Raw genomic sequence first — 22,811 nt, 5'->3', positions numbered from 1 at the left:
AGAAAGCCAAAAACAATAAACAAAGGCACAGCCAGTTATATCAAGGGAATAAATTAAATGATATGATTTTTTGGACCTGAATACTTCACAGTGTCTTCCTTTTTGTTGAGCACTGGGGTTACACAAAAAATTATAAAGAAAGAACTTTGCTTGACAGATGCTAAGTACACTTCTTGTGGTGGGCGTTTCTTAATGTATATAATTGTTGAATTACTATTGTACACCTGAAACTAACATATGTCAACAATACTTCAATTTCAAATTTTTAAAACTCCTAGTTAAAAAAGAAAGATTTACTCAAAGAGCTGCAGTTAGTGTGATGAAAAGTGTGGGGTCCGGAACCAGTGCGGCCTGGGCTCAGTCTAGACTGGGCCTCAGGGACCCTAGGAACACTACCTAATTTAACAAAGCCTTTGCTGGTTTACCTGAAAAATGAAGATGTCCTTGCAATTTTTTTCCTTTGCATTGTCAGTGTGATGATTTCCTGATGCTCACAAACAGCTTCATACATGTGATGACAGTGATACTGAAGAGCCACCCACACTGCCAGGATGTGGCCTGGTCAGCGGACCCCTGGCTCATGGTTTTCAACACACGAGCAGCACAGGGTGCAGGGCTAGCTTCCTGCGTAGTACAGAGAGGAGCTCCACACGTGATTTGGTGTGCTGCCGTTGCCATCCTGACATTCTATATTTTTAGACAATGGTTCTGTATTTTCATTTTGAAATGAGATCTGCTAATTAGGAAGTGGGTCCTACCTGGGGAGCATTAAAAAATCCCAATGCCTGAGTCCCACCTATAATCAATTAAATCAGAATCTCTGAAGCTGGGACCACAAATTCTTCTTTGTTAAAGTTCCATAGATGAGTCTTCTATGGAGCAAAGTTGAGAACCGGGGCCTTTGTTTTCTGGTTGATTGCTTGCAGTCCAGAGGATTCTTTTTTTGCCTTAGTGGCCTATATCACCTTGGTGGGGGAACCTTGACTTTAGGTAGGAATTTCTACTGCAGAGAATTCACATATCTTCTCCAACTTTGAATCATGTCTAGAATTAGGCTTCACACACTGGGGAGTCCGCCAATATGATTGCATGATGATTGTCCCTGGAGCCGGACCATAGGAAAGTTTCTCTTTTTAGTCTGCAAAATGAACTTAAAATAACACCTATATCATATGATTGTTGTAAGAATTAAATGAAATAATTTCTATTAGATGCTTAACAAAAAATCTGACCCACACAAGTGTTTGATAATTGTGATTTATTACTCATGTTATGAATCCTAGAGGTTGCTTTGGGTTGATTAGTGAAGGGATGTTTAGTGACCTAAAAGGCTCCTGTCACGGGAACATCGAGGTGCTTGTCCCAAGTCCCCACTTGGCCAGCCATCAGGGTAGAGAAAGCATTTAGTCAGAGAAGGATGCACAGAGGCTTGAGGTAAGCCACATTTCAGCATTCAGGCAAGCTGCGAATCATTCATTCATCTTGCCAAGTTGTCAAATCACTGAAGAATTTTCCAAGGCAGCATCTGACTGTGTTTCTCAGACTCTCCTTTTCTAAAGGAGACATGGCTAATTGTAAAGGGAAAAAAAAATGCCCCGAGTTCTCACTCACACCTTAAAACATGCCCCTGATTGCTCCTCTGCTCTTAGTCACTACCCCGGCCAACAACATCTCTCTATTGTCAATTGATGTACTTAGATTTGTTCCTTGACCATTATTGATCATTTTCTGTTTGTTTTTCATTTTTGATTTGTCCTTCATTTTGGATAGTAAAATGACAGAATTTTACTATCAAATTCATTTTGTTTAGAACTTTAAATACTGCTATGATGCAGAGTGACAGGTTTTAAGCCTTAGAGGGGAATGAGGACAAAAAGAAAGAGATGCTGTCTTAAGGCATAAATAAACCATACACTTATGGCATTAATTTTGCAGTTTGAAATTTTAATTTCCAATTTTCCTCCATTTGAGGGATTACTTGGCATTTTCCTAGTACCACAGGGGCAAAAAGTTATGAATGTCTTTTGGTGGAGAATCATAAACAACTGTGTAAATACTAATTTAATTAGAATTCAGCAAGAAAGCCAAAAGCCAAAAATTATTTTTCTGCCTGACACCTGGTTGACATGTTTACTTGGCCTGCTGGTTCTTAGCTTGGCAGCACTTCAGATCACTTGGTGAGCTTAAATAAAATCACACTGAAGCTCTGGTCTTAGCCTTGACCAGTGACATCTGAGTCTTTGGGGATGGGGCCTGAGGCATCACTTTTTCCCCCTTTAAATAGACATTTATTTAGAGCAGTTTTAGGTTCACGTCAAAATTGAGCAGAAAGTACAGAGACTGCCCATATCCTCCCTGCCCCTCCCACCCCTCCCCCACAGCCAGACCAGAGTGGGACATCTGTTACAATGACGAACCTAGACTGACACGTCCTTATCACTGAAGTCCACACTGTACGCTGTGGTTCGCTCTCAGTGTTGTACATTCTGTGATTTGGACCAATGCAAGACATGTCTCTAACACTGTACTATCATACATTTGCACTGCCCTAAAAGTTCCCAGTGCTCCATCTATTCATACCTGTGTCCCCACTAGCGCCTGGTAATCACTGATTTTCTTACTGTCTCCATAGTCTTGCCTTTACCAAATGTTCTGAGGTTGGACTCATGGAGTGCAGCCTTTTCAGATTAGCCTTCTTCATCTGGTAATATGTATTTAAGATCCTCCTATCTCTTCACATCTTGATAGCTCTTTTCTTTTTAGTGCTAATACTGCATTGTCTGGAAGTAGCACAGTTTATCCATTGAAGGACATCTTGATTCCATGTTTTGGCAATTATGAATAAAGCTGCTATAAATATCCTTGTGCAAGTTTTTGTGTGGTTGTGAGTTTTCAGTTCATTTGGGTAAATACCAAGGAGCACAATTGCTAGAGCATATGATAAGAATATGTTCAGTTTTGAAAGAATCTGCCAGACTCCTTCCAAAGTAGCTATATCATTTTTGCATTCCCACCAGCATTGAGTGAGCGTTCCTGTTTCTCCACAACTTCATCAGCATTTGGTGGTGTCAAGGGAAAAACAATGCTCTAGATTTTAGTCCTTCTAATAGGTAACACTATATTGTTATTATTTTAATTTGCATTTCTTTGATGGTATATCATGTAGAGAATCTTTTCATATGCATATTTGCCATCTGTATATCTTTTTTGTGAGGTGTGTGTTCAGGTCTTCTGCCTAAGGCTACATACTTTAAAGATTTGAAAAAGTACAGAAGCAGTTAAAAAAAAAAGCTCTATTTTATTCTGGTTGAACTGTATTTGTAAGCCATCAATAATGTTAATGTTTGGGTAAAAAAGCACACACAGATATGCCTTTCACCATGTAGACATAAGCAACCCCCTTGGTAGAATTTCCTCATGTTAAAAGCAACTTCAGGGCTCCTAGCTCTGTGGCCCTGGGCAAATTCAGTGCAAAGCACAGTGTGGCTTCTTTTTCATTGTCTCTTACTTTCAAACTTTCTCCATTTAGCTGAGTTGTTTGGAGTTCCTCTTGCACATCTCAGTTAGATCTGAACTCCATGAAAGGCAGCCACAGTAGCCTTCCTTCATTCCCAACTGAACAAGGGGAGGTTTTCTTCATCACTGTCTCTGCAATGCCTCCCATCCCCTACTCGCTGCTGCTTTCAGGTTCCTCAGGAACCTGATGTCCCCCAAAAAATGAGTATTTCTGAAAGTGCCTTCTGTTTCGAATCTCTACCATTAGATAATAGCCTGCATGATGTAGAAGGAATTGTAAAGGTCTCCTTTACTCTAATTCCTAAAAGCCTACATCAGTCTAGAACCTGCTTGCTTCCTCTGGATGCTATCCTGGCCCCTGTTAGATTCTGAGACAAAATAGTTCCCTAAAGTACAAACACAGCTCTTCTAGGCTGACGCTATGTCAAATAGATAATGTGGATTAACTGTGTGAAGTCTCTTCTTCATCCAGGACCTTGTGATCCTCAGTCATATAAGTCAGATCATGTACCCTTGTCTTAGAAATCTCCGGACTCACCAAGAAGAGAGTGCAAAGTCCTTAAGAAGGCTCTCTGGGATCTGCATCCCATTAGGTTCTGCACCCCAGTCTCCTGCTGCTCACTGAGCTTCAATTTCACTGGCTGCCGGCTGTTCCTGAGACACACCAAGCACCTCGATCGTGACTGCCATTTCCTGTGTCTACAAGGTTCTTCCCTCAGAGATTGGCCTGGCCAATCTCTCACCTCTCCCACTCTCTCCCCTTATTCTGCTTTATATTCTCATAGCACTTATATCCACCTGACACATCATATAACCCTTTGTGCACTGTCTTCTCTCATCAGAATGCAATCACTGCCAAAGCAGAGGCTTTGTCTTATCCATGGTTGCATTTAGTGTCTGAATCAGTGATTCTCAAACCTACATTGGTTTCAAGCTTCAGAACATGTGTGGAAGGATCTTTCAAATGATACCTCTTAGAAAAGATCTCTCTCCTGAACACTGACAGCTGCCCTTCATTTCCATTTGAATGTCTCACCGTGTTAATAGATTGTAAGCCTCAGTAGGGCAGGGACTCTATTGTTTTGTTCACCAGTTTCACATCCATGAGAAATGAGTCTACAGCCTGTACTCATTATGTATTTCTTGAATGAATGTTCAAAACTGAGCTTTCTCCCACCTTCCAGCCCAGCCATTAATGTGGGAGTCTACCTTGACTTCTTCCCATTTTTCTTTTAAGTCAAATCATGTATCAATGTGTGTGGATTGTATCCATTTATATCCATGAAATACACACATTTCTCCCTAGTCTTATGACCATTACTCCATCTAGGTTTTGCATATCTACAATATTCTTTGACAGAATTAGGATACAAAATTATCAAAGATTATGCATTCTGGAAAGAGAACAAAAGAACCTCTGGAAATGTCTCTACTGAAAATAGTCTTTAAGCTTTCAATACTGGGAACTTTATGGTGTGAGTTTTAGCTCTTTTAATACAAGTCATAGATCAAGACTTGTTTTGGGGTTGGGGGTATTTGGTATTTCATGAATACTGCCTCAGAAGATGAATGTTGAGGAATGACGGGTGGATGTAGTGTGAATGATGACAGAATGTAACACACCATTCTGATCTTTCAGCCTATTGACAAACCTGGAAAATAACAAACCAACGCTCTCCACATAAAATGTGTATTGAATTTTCTAAAGCTCAGAAAGAGAGAGCAAAGAAACTGACTTCTCAAAAAGCTTTCTTTAAGTTTCAAATAATGAGTCATTTAAAAGGAACATCTGTTGCATCTAGAAATGGACTATTGGGAGCAAAAACATTCGCTGGAAAACAGAGAATTTGAGCCTATGTCACATGCATTTTCACAAATAGTTTCTAAGACTAAAATTAAAAGAGAATCAGATTTGGCTCTCATGGTTACCAAGGTTCTGCTGCACCATGCCAATTTTATTGTTTTTGTTCTATTATGAGCTCTGATCTTTAAAACTCCCCTGAGAGAAATAATCAGAATAGAATTCTGAATGTCATTCTCCATTGATTGCATGTTACCCAAACTGTTCTGTAAACTCGGCATACATAGGTATTTATTTTTCTGAATGGTAAGTACATTGAAAATTAGAAGGCCACCTGTTTTAAGCTGACTCTCAGTGGCATTACCAGGTGGTGAAAAGGTAGAAGGCTTTGCAGTCGGGCTTCGTTTGAATCCTGTCTCTGCCGCTGATGAGCTGTGGGAAGGTGGAGTTTCTTCCCTTCTATAGACTGGAGTTGCCTCACATGCAACATGGGGAACATAATATCTACTTCACAGATTTTTTATAAAGAATATGTGAATATTTGATGTGCTTATCACAAAATAGTTCTAAATGTTTTCCCTTCCAGCTTCATAAACTTTAGGCCAACTGTAATACATTCCCCTCATAAATATCCTGGATAGCAGGCCAGGGACAAAAAGTGATATTGATGGAAATGCACCTTGCAGTGGTCTTTGAATGGTGTTCCAGAAGGAATCTACTGTATTGATAATTAATTTAGAAGAAAAAAGTTTGTTCTATTTTGACATTTGATCATAAAAATAGAAATAATTAAACACTAATATGCTAGTTACTTAACAGTTACTTATTGACTGACTTCTTTGATTCAGGTCCTTTTTTCTACAATATTTCATTTAAACTTCAAGACAACCAGATTTTGTATTTTTATCACCCCTAATTTATAGAAGGAAGCCCTGAGATGCAGAGTTGTGTTTACTGGAAGTAAGTGGCAGATTCATCATTTATACCCAGGCCTGATTCTAAAAATGGGCACTTTTCACCCTACTACTCTGCCCTCCCAAATCAGGCCTTTGTTTGAAATGTGTTGGTGCTTCAAGGTAACAGGATTATTTAACACACCTTAATTAATATATTCATATTATAATTTTAAGAATTTACTTTCCTTTGCTCTCTTCTTTGTTTATTTCTAATACCTACATATTGTCTTTTATTAAACTTTAAAGATTTGATTTCAACATGATGTCTAAATAACCCAAACTTTTATACTTCGAAATTGTATTTCTCCTTCTGTTCCTACATTCCTCCTTCCCTTCTCTCCTTCTATGGTCATTCCAGCCCATTAAATATTGTATATGTACATGCAAATGTGTACATATAGAAATGTACCAAACAACTCCAGATACCCCGTCAAGAAATGATGCTAAGACAAATATGTCCTTTTACCTGTTACTAGCTCTGTTATGTTACCATTCTTCTTATTATCATATATCTTGTAAAATATGGACACTCATCTCTGAGTAACAGCAGCTTGGACCCACATTTCTTCCATGTCTTCCCCATGACTGGAGCATGTCTGGTCCAGGTCAAGAATCAAAAGGCCTTCTAGTCTGATCTGTATACCCTCCAGCTGAAAGAAACAATATCTAACAAGTTGACTAGCAGCTTCTTACTCCTTTTCCTTCTGTAGAAGCAGATTTTACCCAATTTTCTTCTATGTTGGGACATTCACTAGCCATTGAACTAGAACTTTTGGGGTTTATTCAGACATACCACATGAAGAGTCGGGAAATACTATTGCTTAGATCACTAGATAAGGTGGAAAGAATTTCAGACTAGAAAAGAGAGAAGGGTCAATATATATACAACTTAATGCAATGAAGCAAAATGAAATGAATTCCAATGAAAATGGATATCCATGGATATATGTGTTCTAGTTCCACATGGTGTTTTAGACAAAGGGAAAATAATAACCCTTTTAAATGATAAATACTTAAGGGAACTTTTATATAAAAACTTTAAGAAATTAAGACATCAGTGAAAAAGAATTTTCTCCTGCCCTTTCTGTGACAATGTCTGCCCAAAGTGATTATTTGGCTTATGATTCCAAACTTTCTAATTCTTTATTTGTGTTTGGTTAGAAATCTGTCACTCACAAAAATATCACCTGTGGAATAATTTAATGATGCTATGCAGAGTAAATAATCACATCTGAGTTCTTTATGCTGCTGCTATCCTAAAAGTATATGTTAAAGAATAGATATGCTATAAAAGTATATACCTAAAACAATATATTAAAGAATACACAAATTATAGGTACAGGCTCTAATGGAAGCATCACCTTATCCTAAAAAAAATGGAGGTCGTATATGTTACTAGAGTAAATTCCTCACACACCGTAACATATATATATGTGTGTGTGTGTGTGTGTTTATAGTATGTTATATATATATATATATATATATATATATATATAATTCATATGTCCTATATTTCAAAAACAGTCCTCATTTTCCTATCCTCTGCTGCCATAATAGATACCATGTGTATGTCATGGCACATGTCTCAAGTTTGGGATTAGGAAATACTATCAAAGTACACACGGGTAATGTGTTTTATCAATTAACAAATAAAACAGAAATAAAAATAAAGTTAAAAATACCATATGACCTAGGGATTCCACTTCTGGGAATTTACCCAAAGAAAACAAAATCCCTAATCCAAAAACATATATGCACTCCTATGTTTATCATAGCATTATTTACAATAGTCAAAATGTGGAAACAATCTAAAGGTCTATTGATAGATGAATGAATAAAAAAGATGTGGTACATATATATAATAGAATATTACTTAGCTATTGAAAAGACCTTAATCTTTCCATTTGTGCAACATAGATGGACATAAAGGGTATTATACTAAGTGAAAAAGTCAGAGAAAGACAAATACCATATATATGGTTTTACTTATATGTGGAGTCTAAGAAACAGAACAAATGAATAAACACAACTGAAGTAGTCACATAAACACAAAGAACAGACTGGTGGTTGCCACAGGGTAGGGGAATGGGGGATAAGTGAAATAGGTGGAGAAAAAAGAAAAACAAACAAAAGAACCACAACAAAATCCAGCCACTTCCTGTTTATAAGGGACCCATTTGAAGGAAAGAAAATCGGGATACAGAAAGGCTGGAAATAATAAGATGACAAAAATGTACTAGGAAAATATTAATAAAGTAAGAGTGTGACAATATTAATATAGAAAAAGTACATTTCTATGAATTACTACAATGCGTCTTCTGAGATGAGGGTATCAAATGAGACAAAAAGATAATGCATATTTTACAAAACAGAGATTTTGTATCAAACAAGTGGATATAGCCTATATACATCTAAATGCATAGCTATGAAATATGGAAGGCAAAAATATTAGAAATACAAGAAGAAATGGACACACCCACAATTGTTGCAGAAAAATTAGCACATCTTTCTCAGAAGTTAATTGATAAAGAATAAAAAAGATATGGCATATTTAAATAATATAATTATCCAGCTATATCTAAGGAACATATAGAGAACTATAAACCCGTGGACTGAGAATATACAGCCACATTTTATATGAATGGATAAGGAAAGTCTCACTAAGAAAGATATTACCTATTAGTCCACTAAATAGAAAAATAACTTAAAAAATGGGTAATAAGGAGTGTTATTTGATCATTGTGCAATCAAGTTAAAAATAAGAAAATTTATAGCAAAAATATCTAATCACTTAGAAATTTAATCATTTCTAAATAAATTTTGGGTGAAAATGAAATCAGGGAAATTAAAATTTATATTATAAACAAACATAAATAAGAAAATGATTTGAGCATAACCCTGATATCACAACCAGGTAAAAACAAAATACAGAGGCATATACACATATACATCCAAAGATGGTTAGATTGCTAACACAGGAGATACAACTATTTATTTGAAGATGATAGCACTGGAAAAACCAAAACATAACAACAAAAGATGTCAGCCATCTAGATTTAGAGTCAACATACAAAATCAGCATCATTTTCTATACATCAGAACAACCAATGTAAGAAGTCAGTGGAAAAGAATCTCATTTACAGTAACAACAAAAATAAAGTTCTTAGAAAATAACAAGTGTTCAAATCCTATCTGAAGGAAACCACACTACTTCAAAGACAGAAAGAGAGGCTTGTATAAATGGAAAAGGTACATCATATTTCTGCATGGGGATATTCAGTATTGTAAAAGTTCACAAGCAAATTCATGATTTCATTCGTTTTCAATTAAAAACACAGTAGAAGTTTTCATGGAATTTGCCCTATGGGTTCTAAATTTTTCTGCAGGAGAACATACATAAAAAATTTGATAAAAGAAAAACAAGAGAAAAATAGCACCCTATTCAAAGTAAGCCATATTTCAAATTAAGCCATAAAGCTAAGGTATTGTAGCAAGAAAGAGATAAATAGATTACCAATACATTTAATTTGGTAAATTATTTAATTCATGTGTTACAACAATTGACTTTCTATTGGAAAAGTTATTAGATCCCATTTCACCAAACTCTGTATATATCAAAATTCAAAGTTAAAAGAAAATAGCACTAGAGAAAAACATGGGAAATTTTACTGCTTTGACATGGACAAGACTTTCCCAAGCAAGGTGGAAAACACAGAAATTATGAAGGAAAGGAGACATTTTGCAACTAAAGAATTAAAACTTACAATAAAAGATACCATAAAGTACAAATGACCCAAGAAGAGAAAAGCCAAATAACCAAATGGGAGAAATATTTGCTACAAATATAACAAAGAATAAATATTTGAAGTATACAAAGAACTCCTGTAAAGCAGCAAGAAAATTCAATCAGTCCCCCAAAAAGAAGAGACAAGGACCATGCAAATGCAACTTACAGAATAAAATAATAGAAGTTATAGAGAGAATGCTTAGCTTTATTAGTAATAAGTAAATTACAATTTAAAATAATATGATTTTACATACCAAAATAAGCTCAAATGGATTAAAGACTTAAATGTAAGACCTGAAACCATAAAAAGCCTAAGAGAAAACAAAAAAGGCAGTAAACTCTTAGACATCAGTCTTAGCAATATTTTCCTGGATCTGTCTCTTCAGGCAAGGGAAACAAAAGCAAAAATAAACAAACGGGGCTACATCAAACTAAAAAGCCTTTGCACAGCATAGGAAACCAGCAGCAAAATGAAAAGGAAACAGAATGGAAGAGGATATATGCAATAAGGAGTTAGTATCCAAAATATATAAAGAACTCACAGAAATCAACACCAAAAAAGGACATAATCCAATTAAAAAATGGGCAGAGGATCTGAACAGACACAGGCAAATGAAAAGATGGTCTACATCACTTGTAATCAGAGAAATGCAAATCAAAATCATAATGCGATATCACCTCATAGCATCAGAATGGCTAGTATAAAAAAGACAAGAAATAACAAGTACTGGCAAGGATGTGCTGAAAAGGGAACTCTCATGCGCTATTGGTGGGAATATGAAATGGTGCAGCCACTATGGAAAACAGTATGGAGATTCCTTAAAAAATTGACACTAGAACTACCGTATGACCCAGTAGTTTTACTTCTCGGTATTTACCCAAAGAAAACAAAATCACTAATTTGAAAAAAAAATGTAGCCTCTATATTTACTGAAGTGTTATTTACAGTAGCCAAGATAAAGAAGCAACTTGTGTCCATCAATAGATGATCAGATAAAGAAGATGTGGTATATAGGCATGATGGAATGTTACTCAGCCATAAAAAAGAATGAAACCTTGCCATTTGCAACAACATAGATAGACTAGAGAATATTATGCTAAGTGAAATAAGTCAGACAAAGACAAATACCATAAAATTTCACTTACATCTGAATCTAAAAAAAGTTAAACAACAAACAAAAATAGATTGATAAATAGAGAAGAAGTTGGTGGTTGCCAGAGGGAGAAGAGTAGGGAGATGGGCAAATAAGTTTTTTAAAAATGTGATTTTTTTTGATCCATCAGTTTAGGAAACCTTTAGAAGAGTGATATATTCACTGAGTGAAAATGTAAAGGAATGATTAGTCTCAGGAATTGTTGGTTGGAGTGTGAATAGGCATTGTCTTTTTGGAGGTCAGTTTAGCAGGACGTATCAAAATTTATAATGCATATGCCCTTTGACTCAGTAATTCCTTTCTTAGGCATATATCCTATAAAATGCTGGAAATGTGTGTGAAAACACCTTCATGATGTTCAATGAAGCATTGCTTGTGATAATAAAATGGTACAAACAACCCAGCTGTCACTGATAGACAAATGTAATTAAACTATGGTACAGACATGTAGTGGGATAGTAGCAGCTGACCAGTGTTCTCCAACTTGAACATACAGAACTTCTCTCGAGGGATCCTTGAAAATTAATAATTCCCAAGGTAGCATGAGGAATATCTGTAAGTACAGACTTTAAAGATATGAAATTATCTTCAATGAAAATATCAGTTTACAGAATTACATTTAATACAGCAGTTTTTAAGAAAACAAATTCAAACCATGTATTTGTTCTTTTTCTCTGAATGCATAGACAAGACTAAAAATACATGATCAAGTTGTTAATAATAGTTACCTTCAGGGTTTGGATTGAGATTCAGTAATTTTTTTTTCCTTCTTCTGTATGATTCTGCTTTTTTAAGTATGTTTCAGTAAGATTGGGTTTCTTAGGGACTTACTTTTTAAAAATAAAAATAATTTCAGAAAGAGGAAAAGCCTATTATTCTAGGATTTATTTGAACCTGAAAAAGTTTATCCTATGATGGAAGTTATGAGATTTAAAAAGCAGACCAAGTCATACTTAATCAAGTAGATAAATGTAAAATGAATTTTTCATTAGTGATCTCTGAAACCAAGTGCTCAAATAATTATATGAATGAGAAAGTCAAACCTTTGTTTGCTTTTCGAAGTATTGTCTCTCTGGCTTGCTCTTTTCATTAAGTTACTTATCTGCCTTGTTCCATGTACTGCTGTAGACAGAAAAAGTTCAGCATTCGTTTTGTCACATATGGACAGTCCTCCATGAGAGTTTAGTAGAATGGGCCAAGGTACCTCAAAACTCACTACAGCTTAGGGCACAGGAACAAATCAGAGAAGAAAGGTCGGGGGGGGGGTAAACTCCAAGTAAGCCTATCTTTCACTCAGACATAAAAGTTCAAATACACGAATTCCTACCTTGGAGGGCAGGAATTAACATTTTATATTATCTCCATTTTACAAAAGAAACTGAAAGTTAGAGGTCTTCAGTGAAAGAAAAATCTAAGTAGCTTTCCTGCCAAGTAGTGCACTCATTTACGGCTTTTTATTGGCTGTAAGACTTACCAAAACACCAAGAATCAGGGGAAGGAGTGAATGTCCTGAAGAAGGATGCTTGTACTGGTCTGAAAGAAATTAAAGTCAAGTTAAGTGAGTAACAAATCACATGGTGAATTAGGCTATAGAATTCACATAGAATTAGGTTATACCAAGAGTTTCATCAATTTTTCAGGGCAGGCAGTGCTAACACCGGTAGTGATATGGTGGACAGCTATCAATGTGCCATAATGGGAGGGGGACCAAAGATCTGCCTGCCCAAAAGGTTTCTTCTTCCATCCTTTCAGAAAGTCCTCCTGGAATCACTTGCATTATCATTGTCTCCAAGTAGAAATGGCAAATGAATTAACTTATTGAACGGTACGGTACCTTAATCTTCTTCATAAAATGACATTTTATTTTTGATATGATTCAAAACAAAATTGCAACAAGGAACTCCTGTATACATATTTATGTGTATTTATTTATATATTTTTCCAACCCATTTGAGAGTAAAGTGCCTCTTTATCCTTAAATAATTCATTGTGCAATTTCTAGCAGCAGAGATGTTGTTTTAAAAAGCCGGAGTGCATCGGTCAAAATCAGAAAATTTAACACAGATACAGTACTGTTATGGAATCCAGAGTCTGTATTCACATTTTTTCAGTTGACTTCAAAATGTCCTTCAGACTACTTTCTACTAGTCTAAGACTCAATCAAATATTACCTTTACCTATTTCAGTCTTCTTAGTAATCAACTCTTCAAAGAATACTTCAGCCCTTGTATCTACTGAGTGTTGGTGCTGGGTCTGTGATACATTAACACAGGCTAGTGATGAAAATTCCCCCCTGAGGAGATGGAGGGAAGGCTGGGCTGACAGGAATGGAGTATCCACTTCGGGGCCAGGGTCAGGGTCTGGAGTGTCAGTGTCTGGGACGGGCAGGGCTCTGCTTGCTATGGCATGGTCAGGGACCATCTTGTGGCGCTGTTAAGGTACATTAACATCTGTAATCTACAGATGAAGAAACAGACCTAGAACATTAAGTGGCAAATAAAGATTCAAACCAGTATCTTTAGAATCTCAGTCTTATTATTTATGGATTCCTATACCACTTATCCATTCCTTTCCTGAAGTCATCTTAACCATTTTTCTGCACATTAACATTCTCTGACATGATCATGCTTACTCATATTTTGTGCTTTTGCCCATATTCCCTGTCCCTGAAGATGCATTTTTCAAAACTCTTTTCTCTATCTCAAGATTTCACCTGGTTTAAGGCCCTTTTTAAAATGATGCCTCCTTTGTGAAGGCTGCCTTCAGAAAGATTTGCCCACTTAGTCTGTGTAATTCCAGATTTGCAGATACCTAGGTTAAAAAGCATAATTCATCATAGTTATGCATATGGGAATTCACAATCAAGGACAGGTGTGGCTTTGACCTAGCACAGTGCCTAGCACATTGCAGGTGCTTAATAAAATGGTGTTTTATAAATGAGCTTTCATTATTTGTACATTCACTGACTTTAATTGTCATGGGTCTATGAACTGGAGAATATGTAATCTAAGCTAACTAGGCTGCTGATATCTGAAGGATTTATAAACTCAAATTGCCTTAGATCACAAAGTCTGATAAAAAAACAAAAATCCTGCCTTTGGAGACCAACAGGCTATGCTTTAATCAGATCATATCATTTTGTGCATTCAGTGAAACGGATTTTAACCTGAGCAATCATTTATTCAGTTCTCTGCAGAGAACAGCTAAGACTTGAATATGTGCAGCCTATTTGATCATTCAGGTTTAATTCTACTTTTAATGCTAGAGGCTGCTAACATAGTACAGTTCCAGATAGAGACCTCGGTTGCTGTGTCCACAGGGGGTTCAGATTCAGGCACATCTAGCTGTGTCTGAATGGCTGACAGGGTAGTGTCAACAGCAATGGATTTCCCAGAGGTAATCTAAAAGCCTCATTGTAAGAAACTTACCCACAATGAAGGAAAAGTTAAGGAATGAAACCTTAGGGTGAGTACAATGGGCTATTTGGGATTTAGCACGAGTGTGACTTCAGGCACAGCACTGCTGGCATCAGTTAAGTCATCTCTGAACTCAGACCATAACATTTTTCTCTTTTATACTTCTTGCAAACTAATGACAGAAATATTTTCCGATTTTTAGAAAGTCGTTCCGTCAAGTTGCCCAAGATACAGAGGTGCCCCTACAGTTTTCTAAATGTGTAAACTACTCCAAGGTGATCCTTGGTCCATAACTCCTCTCTTTCCTCAGAAAAATGATCTTGCCCATGACTAGTAACCCGAGGACTGCTGACTAGCTAGCTGCCAGCCACTCATCACCCCTTCCTCCTTTGCTCAGGTATTCATCCCTGTACTACACGGTCTACATGACTGAGCAGGAACTGGCACAGTCCCTGCGCCAAGTGGAGATAATAATTAGCCTGAAGGAATCAGTACATAGCATTTTGTTAGCAACTTTACTGAAACAGGAGTGGGCTTCTAGCTGTAGTTAGCTCAGACTAAAGTGAAAGATATATTCCATCCTTGGACAATGATGTCTCTCTCTTTCTCTCCCTCCCTTTTCCCTCTCTGTCTTCTTTTGAGTGAAACACGAGACCACACTGCTACAGCTGCTGCCAGCAGCCGCCTTATGACCAAAGCACAGGGACCCTTAGGATAAAGTAAACACTCTAGACTGCAGAGTAGAGAGAAAAATCTTGGTCCCTGATATTGTAATACCCTGCAACTGGCTGCTGGACTTATTGCTATGTAAAATAATAAAGGTTCCTTCTCGTTTAAGATTGAACGAGTCATGGTTTCTGTTACTGCAATCAAAACCATACCCACTGATACATTATAGGAACAGCTAATTATGAAGACTGGGAAGCCTTGTGTTGTACTCAAAACAAAGTTAACTTGACTCATTAAGTGACTCACATAATTGTTATCAAGCCATATAATAATTAAATGTAAATTATAAACAATGCATTAAAATGACTATTTTCCAGGGAAAAGGTGGGAGAAGGTGACGTGAATCAATAAACAGCATGCCTTGTTTGAACTGGGAATAGAAATCTACTCTATTTATGCTTACAGAAAGGCATTATGCGTAAATCTGTGGTTGATGATCAGTTCAGTACCCATTTGGAAAGAGACTGCTGTTTACTGAGTACTTACTGGAAGCCAGGCACCATCCCAGGAGCTTTTCATACAACTGGAATCCTTAAGAGCAGAGATATCAAGTCACCCAGAGCTGGTTCTGATGGCACAGGGGCATGGCACAGGACAGTTTGGAATTGTGAGAGCAGATGTGGGGCAAATCTTCTTTATTCTGTTTTCTTCAGACTCCACATTTGGATTCCCAAGATTACTGTACTCTTAGCTAAGTCTTGTTTCCCAGTGCACCACCACTTTGCCCTAAAGGCTTGATTCCAAAGGAATTTCTGAAATCAGCCACAAGCAATGTCAGAATCAGCCCTTGCACACAAATTCAGGCTCTGGTGTTAAGGCTTTCTCAAAAGCCTAAATAGTTACTCTTTTCATCAAGGTAAATTTATTTCAGGTGCTCTTTGCAATGGCTTGCTGATGAAAACAGGTGGGAGCAATCCCAGAAAGCCCCAGGTCACCTTAAGTTCTCATCCCGGGGCACAGTAATGGGGCTCATCAAGTTACAAAAGTTTTTGTTTTATAGTAATCTAAGAATGCTTACTTTCTTACAATGGAACAAAAGGGCTGCATTCTTCACTTGATAAAGAATTTTTAAATTTTTTGTGTACATTATATACATTTAAATTACATACACATATATGCATGTAAAATCAGATCATTACACAATTGCTATACCTCTTTTATGGTCCCATGGAATTCCATCTGTAAGAACACCATAATTAATCTTCTAATGTTGAATTTTTAGATTGTTTCTAATTTTCCTCTATTATAGATATTTCTTTGCAATTGTGGATAAAATGAGAGTTCCTGTAGCCAGGATTCTCACCTGGCCCTGGTTGACTAGCTCACTGCACACCTGTGGGCAATTTGACTCTATATAAAGAGCTCCGCCCAGTGCTCTGCACGTGACACGGTGGCAGGGCTGTAAGGCTGCAGGAGAGCAGAGGCTGGAGTGGTGACAGCACTGAGGACAGAGGCCCAGAGGACGGCTGTGAGGGACGACTGTGCAGAGAGGCCCAGAGGACGGCTGTGAGGGATGGCTGTGCAGAGAGGCCCAGAGGACGGCTGTGAGGGACGGCTGTGCAGAGAGGCCCAGAGGACGGCTGTGAGGGACGGCTGTGCAGAGAGGCCCAGAGGACAGCTGTGAGGGACAGCTGTGCAGAGAGGCCCAGAGGATGGCTGTGAGGAATGACTGTGTGGACAGAAGCACCCAGAGGCAAAGGGAGAGACCAGCTTACTAAATGCAGACTTGCTCTGAGTGAGTGAGATTTTAGTGACTGGCTTGCCACTGTGAGAATAAAGTTGGGTATATATATCCCTTTCGCCACAAGAACATTTTGCTGTCAATTTCTTTGGTCACACTGAATCCATAGTGAACTTGCCTGGGGCTGAAACCCATTGGCAAGACAGCAATGAACACCAGATACGTAAGTTTAAATATTCTTGTAATATTTTAAAGGCCCTTTAAACAGAAACACTGAACTCCAGGGTGTGTAAAACTGCAATATTTCCAGAATCTCCTGCATGGTTTTAGTGCATCTGCATATCAATAAGTGTTTCCAAGGGGTGGAGAGAAGTAGTCCATCTCCATATCAGTAGGTAATTAGTAGGGGGAGCAAGGGGCACATCTGATTGGAAGAGGTTGGGTGGGGTCCTTTTTCATAGCCAGGTCATGAGAGCAGAAGTGGATGACTGCTTGTAAGCAATAAACTGATTTTTCTCACTTAATCTCTCCCTTTGATTGATTTTGGTTTTAAAGGTATTTTGCCCTGGGCTGAGAAAATATTTTCTCCCCAGAGTTACATACAGGAAACCCAGGATCATTGTAAAGCAAATTTGGAGACTGTTCTGGAATGTATCATTAAGTCTGCCAGACTGATAATGAAACAGAACCATATAGCTATTCTTTCAGTGCAAACACTACCCAAGTAATGGGCCCTGCTTCCTCTCCTTTGACTGTTTCTTTGCATCTGTCATGTTGGGTTCCATTTGTTTCCCAAATCTACTTCCTCAGTCTGCAGGGTCCCTGCATTGTTTTCCCTAAGGCGACCCTTGACCAAGGCCTTGCTCCATTTCTGCCGACTGGGCACTGGGGTGCTTCTGAAAGGCCACACGAGTTCCTCTCTGCTTTCTAACTCAGCCTTTTGTAGAATTCACAGCTTGTACCAGCCCTGCTCTCTGGCAAAGCATAAAGATGTGATCACATGAGGGTTTTAAAATGTTCAGAGTAGGGCAGGAGTTATAGGAAAGATAAAGAGGCCAGGCTAGAGGCTAGTTCATAATCTCTCTGAAGCCACGTGTTTGGAAACTTAGGGAAAACTCCTTTTAGAGCACAGATCCCACACTTCACCTAGGTGCTTTTCAGCGGTGATATTGATGCCAGGGTTCTTGTTTGTGAAGTCGAAGAATGAACTTAGCAAACACTCAAAGTAGGAGAGACAGGGAGAGGCTTTTATTTAAAGGTAAAGTGAGAAGACAGAGCTGCTGGCTCACGCCAGGAAGGGACAGAAGAGCCCGGGATTGTGCATTTTCTAGGGGATTTATAGGCAGTTGAGGATTTTTGGGAACGTGATAAAGGTTTAGGGGTGTGGACTTGTTAAGTGGTTCCTGAATATTTAAAATTAACTTAACATGAGAAATTTACTTCTCTGATTTCTCTCTGAGATATCAGCATCTTTGTCTGGGAACATATCAAACAAGACCACCTGCCCAGTCCCCAAGGTGGGCTGAGCTATTGTCTGTTTGCTAAAGAGCAAGTTAAGAAATGTACTTTTTAATTTCTTGGGTTTTAAAATGTTATTTTTTCTTTAAAATGGAATCTTCTCTGCCTTTTACTGTATTGTTTATGGCTGGGCTTGCTTCCCATTATTAATTGCCCAGATTGCAAATCATCTCATCAGGTCTGAAAGAGGAGAAACAGCACATAGGCTTGGGCTTTTAGCATGCTAAAGTGAATCTTACACATGATTACAAATGATTAGCATAATAAAAACATGGGCTACTTTCCTTTATCTGGGGAATATTAACTGAACTCACTGAAGAATAACTCCAGAGCTTAATGTTTAACATAGAGTTTTGGTAGGTGGTTTCCTTGCAGGTTGTTACACTGCTCTGACTGTAATTATTTTGCCTTGCTTTTTCTAGAGGCCTTCACCCTACTCTGACTACACTCATGGTCCCTGTCTCAATATTCTGCCATGGCACTTTAACTCCTCTTCCTGACCAAGGCTATGTTTCAGTGGCTGCACGGAGCTGCAAGTTTCATTAATTTTCATCTATTTGCAAGTATCTGGGCTCCTGTATTTTATCAATATGTTGGCTTCTAATTCTATTTTCCTCCTTCTAACCCTTCTTGAATCTCCTGGAGACCGAGGTGCCTCTCCTACATCCGACTCTCTTAGTAATGAAGAGGCCACACTGCTCAAACATTTATTCAGTCATTCATATTCATAGAAAACCATGAAGACAATTTCCTTAATTACAGTGCTTAATTCTGAGATGTGTCTCCCAATTTTCGGTGTGTAGGTTCATCTGGGTAACACGCACTCTGCATGCATTTGACACCTTTAACTGCTGGGGAAATTTCTCCAGGAGAGGTAATATGCACAAAGGGAAATGGACTTCCAGGATTCCTCTTTAAGAACACTTATTTGGCTCTGGTTTTATTGGGTTCACAGGCCTAGCGGAGTGGCTGCTTTGTGGTTTGCATGTACAAACCAAAATTAAGCTTCTGATTTGCATCCCTCATTTGCTAATGAAAGTTCTATTTTGTATTTACCAGCAAGTGAAGATACAGACCTAGTTCTCTCTTGAGATCTTGAAAGGAGGGAATAAATAATAAGATGGTCTTTAAAACACAGAGAAATGCTGCAGCCTTTCACCTAAAAATTGAATTTTGTGAATCCTTAAGTAAACAGTTATGAACTCTGGAGAAGGTAGGATATAGACTTTGTGGATTGCCTCCCAGTGAACCAAAAAAACAGCAGCAGATCTGATTTTGTTTTGTGCTATGTGATTGTTAGGCAGGAAAATAGATACGAGTAGGGTGGAAAGAGAATAAGGCCATAAAGCCCACTAGAAGGGACTCAAAAAGTTAACCAATTAAAACTAGAAACTCAGAAAAGACCTAGAGTTAATGAATTCATCAGTTAAAGCTCAAAAGGCCAGGAGCAAGTTGGCCTGAGATGTTTGAATATTTCCCAAATAAAGAAAAGTATCTGAGCACAGCCCATGTCTTCATTGCGTCAATTAGATCATGGCATTGTAAGATTTACTTTAGCCTGCTAGAAGGCCCAGCTATGAACAGCATAATTAAGACAGGAAAGATTCTACCTTAAAGTTAAAATTGCATTTTAAAACCTAAGAAGTTAAGAAGAAACTTAACATATTCTTTACCAAACAGACAATAACTCAACCCACCTTGGAAGCAGGGCAGGCAGTCTTGATTGATATGCTCCCAGACCAGGAAGCTACTATTTTGGGAGGGAATCAGAGCAGTAAATTTCTTGTGTTAAGCTAATTTTGCAGAATTACCTGGAGACCTGATAAGCAACTTAATGTCTCATCAAAGATAAACATCTGGAGACTACTTAACAAGTCCACAACCCTAGCCCTTTGTCACATTCCTGCAAAATCCTTAAAAGGGTGAACCTCCAACCTTTCAGTGAACACCTCTCTCTGAGGTCCCCCACACTTTTTAAGTGTGTAGACTTTCTCTCCAACCTTTCAGGGCATCTCTCCTCCCTGAGGTCACCTGTACTTTTTCTCTCTTTGAGTAACTTTAAATAAAACTTTTACTTTGCTTCACTACTGTGTCTTTGCCCTTCAATTCTTTGTTGTGGCGGGGACAAGAACCAAGGAAAATACACAACGCCCCCCCTAACATTTTTGGTGCTGAATGACTTGGATGGATTTCCACCCCTGGTAAGCCGAACTGACCTCTCCCCCTAACATGATCTCAGTTTAGTCTATAGGTTTTCAAAAGGACAATCAGAAAGCAGAATGAATACTGCTACATACATTTGCTCTTAGCATTTTAACAAACTGCTAAATTCTCCGTTTGATCTCAAAATTCTCCTTTTCAGATGTCAGTTGGTTAAACTAAGAGAATTTTTTTTCTTTCTAGTCAATTCTAATCTAATAACAGCCAAATATGTTTAATTCTACCTCTTCCGCCCTCATGCCATCTGAATGCCTGGGGCGACTGCTCATTGAGTGATGGTCTGAAGCCATAAATGATTATGTCTGAAGTACCAGTATTTCTTTTTTGGGTAGAGCTGAACTCAGATTAGATGTAAGGTAAAGATCCCTTGATATTAAAAGAATTGATAAAAATTCTTTTAATATTTGTTCTTTCAAGTCCAGAAAGAAGAAATAAACTAATGCATCAACTTTGTTCCTTAAACTTAATCTGTTTTTAATACAGTTGCAGTTTTCACTGAACTAAACTGGGATTCCTTCTGCTGCACTGGTGGACCAGGGCCTTCATTATTTACATTTATGGGTTGATTTATATTCAGAAGAAAAAGATGCCAGAGGTGGAAGTTCTGTGACGAGTGCCTAAGAGCTGCAGTGGGGGGTGGGCAGAGGGCGGCATGTGTGTTCTCCTTAGCCTTGCACTCAGGATGGATCTAATCTTCTAGCAAGAGAACATTTGTGGATGGAAGCTGAGAGCCTGTTTTCATAGGAATCATTGCTACACAAAGAACAGAAGCAGTGATATACAGAACCAAGGTTATTACAAAAGATATAAAGTAGGTGAAAGTGGGGCATTTTATATGGAGCAGTGAAGAAGCATGGTTCTTTTGACAACTTGAAAGCTTCGTTCCTTTTGAAGTCAAAAGAGATGGTTCCTTGGGCAAAGCCACATTATTATGGTGAGAATTGGCAACCACAGCAGCTAGGAGATGCAGTCCACTAGTGGTTTTGCATCAGTGAAGAGGCTGAGATTGAAAAACAAGGTAAGACAGGTCCTGAACAATGTGACAGATCTCTAGGTCTGCAAGAAATAACTGAAGGGGAGGATGAGGCCCTCTGGTCTGGCAGGTGGGTTGACCAGCCAGTGAAATTGCGTGTTAGTGTTAATGTGGACTTTCTTTGTGTCTGGAGAAGTCTAGGAAAATCAAGAATATACTCATTTCTACTGATGACAGCACAAACACCTACTTGGAACCCCAGATCTCAAGTCTCTTTAAAACAGAATCAATACACTGTTGCCTTAGGGCACTTTTAGTGAATGTCAAATTATTGGCAGGGACATCATCCTTTTCGCTGCACTTCCATTATTTCAGCATATTTACATTTGATTCCTTTTTCTAAAATCTGATAAGACTTTTCTGTTTGTTTTGTGTTGTTTCAACAACAGGCTCAAGCCCACTAGCTCTTGACATGCAGTCACACTGGTTTGCAGGCGATGGGACCATAGCAATGTGTGAGGAACTGTCCACCGCTGTTGTGCTGAAACCGTGGGAGCCACACGGAAGATGTGGCACAAGGCTCCACAAGGGGCTGCTACCACCGGTTTATTTGCATAGATTCATCCTCAGTGTTTCACCTTTTGTAACAAATCTATCAGCAGAGTTGGAAATTTTGTGGAGTGGATGGAGTGATGACATTTAGTAGATTTTCACGTCAGAGGAAATAGCATTGTTTCACAAAACTGAAAATGTTTTAAAGTTTGTCTGAATAAATGGATGGTTTGAGACTGAGAAGGCCTGGGACCTTTCAGTGTCTACATGCAATCTACACTCATTAGTTTTTACCTTTGGTATAAAATGCTTTCTTTTCATTAAATTTAATTATTTAATAAGCATATTCATTTTTATCCATTAACAGATATGTACCAAAGGTCCGTTAATTGCCAGGTACTGTGCTAGTCACTGCTCTTTGCTGACCACAGTGAACTGAAACATGGCCTCACTGATTTTTATAGCATTTTCAGGAAATCAGAGAAAGAGGAATATACTACTTGGTAAA

This window comes from Manis javanica, chromosome 2 (genome assembly GCF_040802235.1).
Source record: "Manis javanica isolate MJ-LG chromosome 2, MJ_LKY, whole genome shotgun sequence".
NCBI classification, from domain to species: domain Eukaryota; kingdom Metazoa; phylum Chordata; class Mammalia; order Pholidota; family Manidae; genus Manis; species Manis javanica.
The sequence above is the reverse complement of the archived record's forward strand: the minus strand, read 5'-3'. Positions refer to the sequence as shown.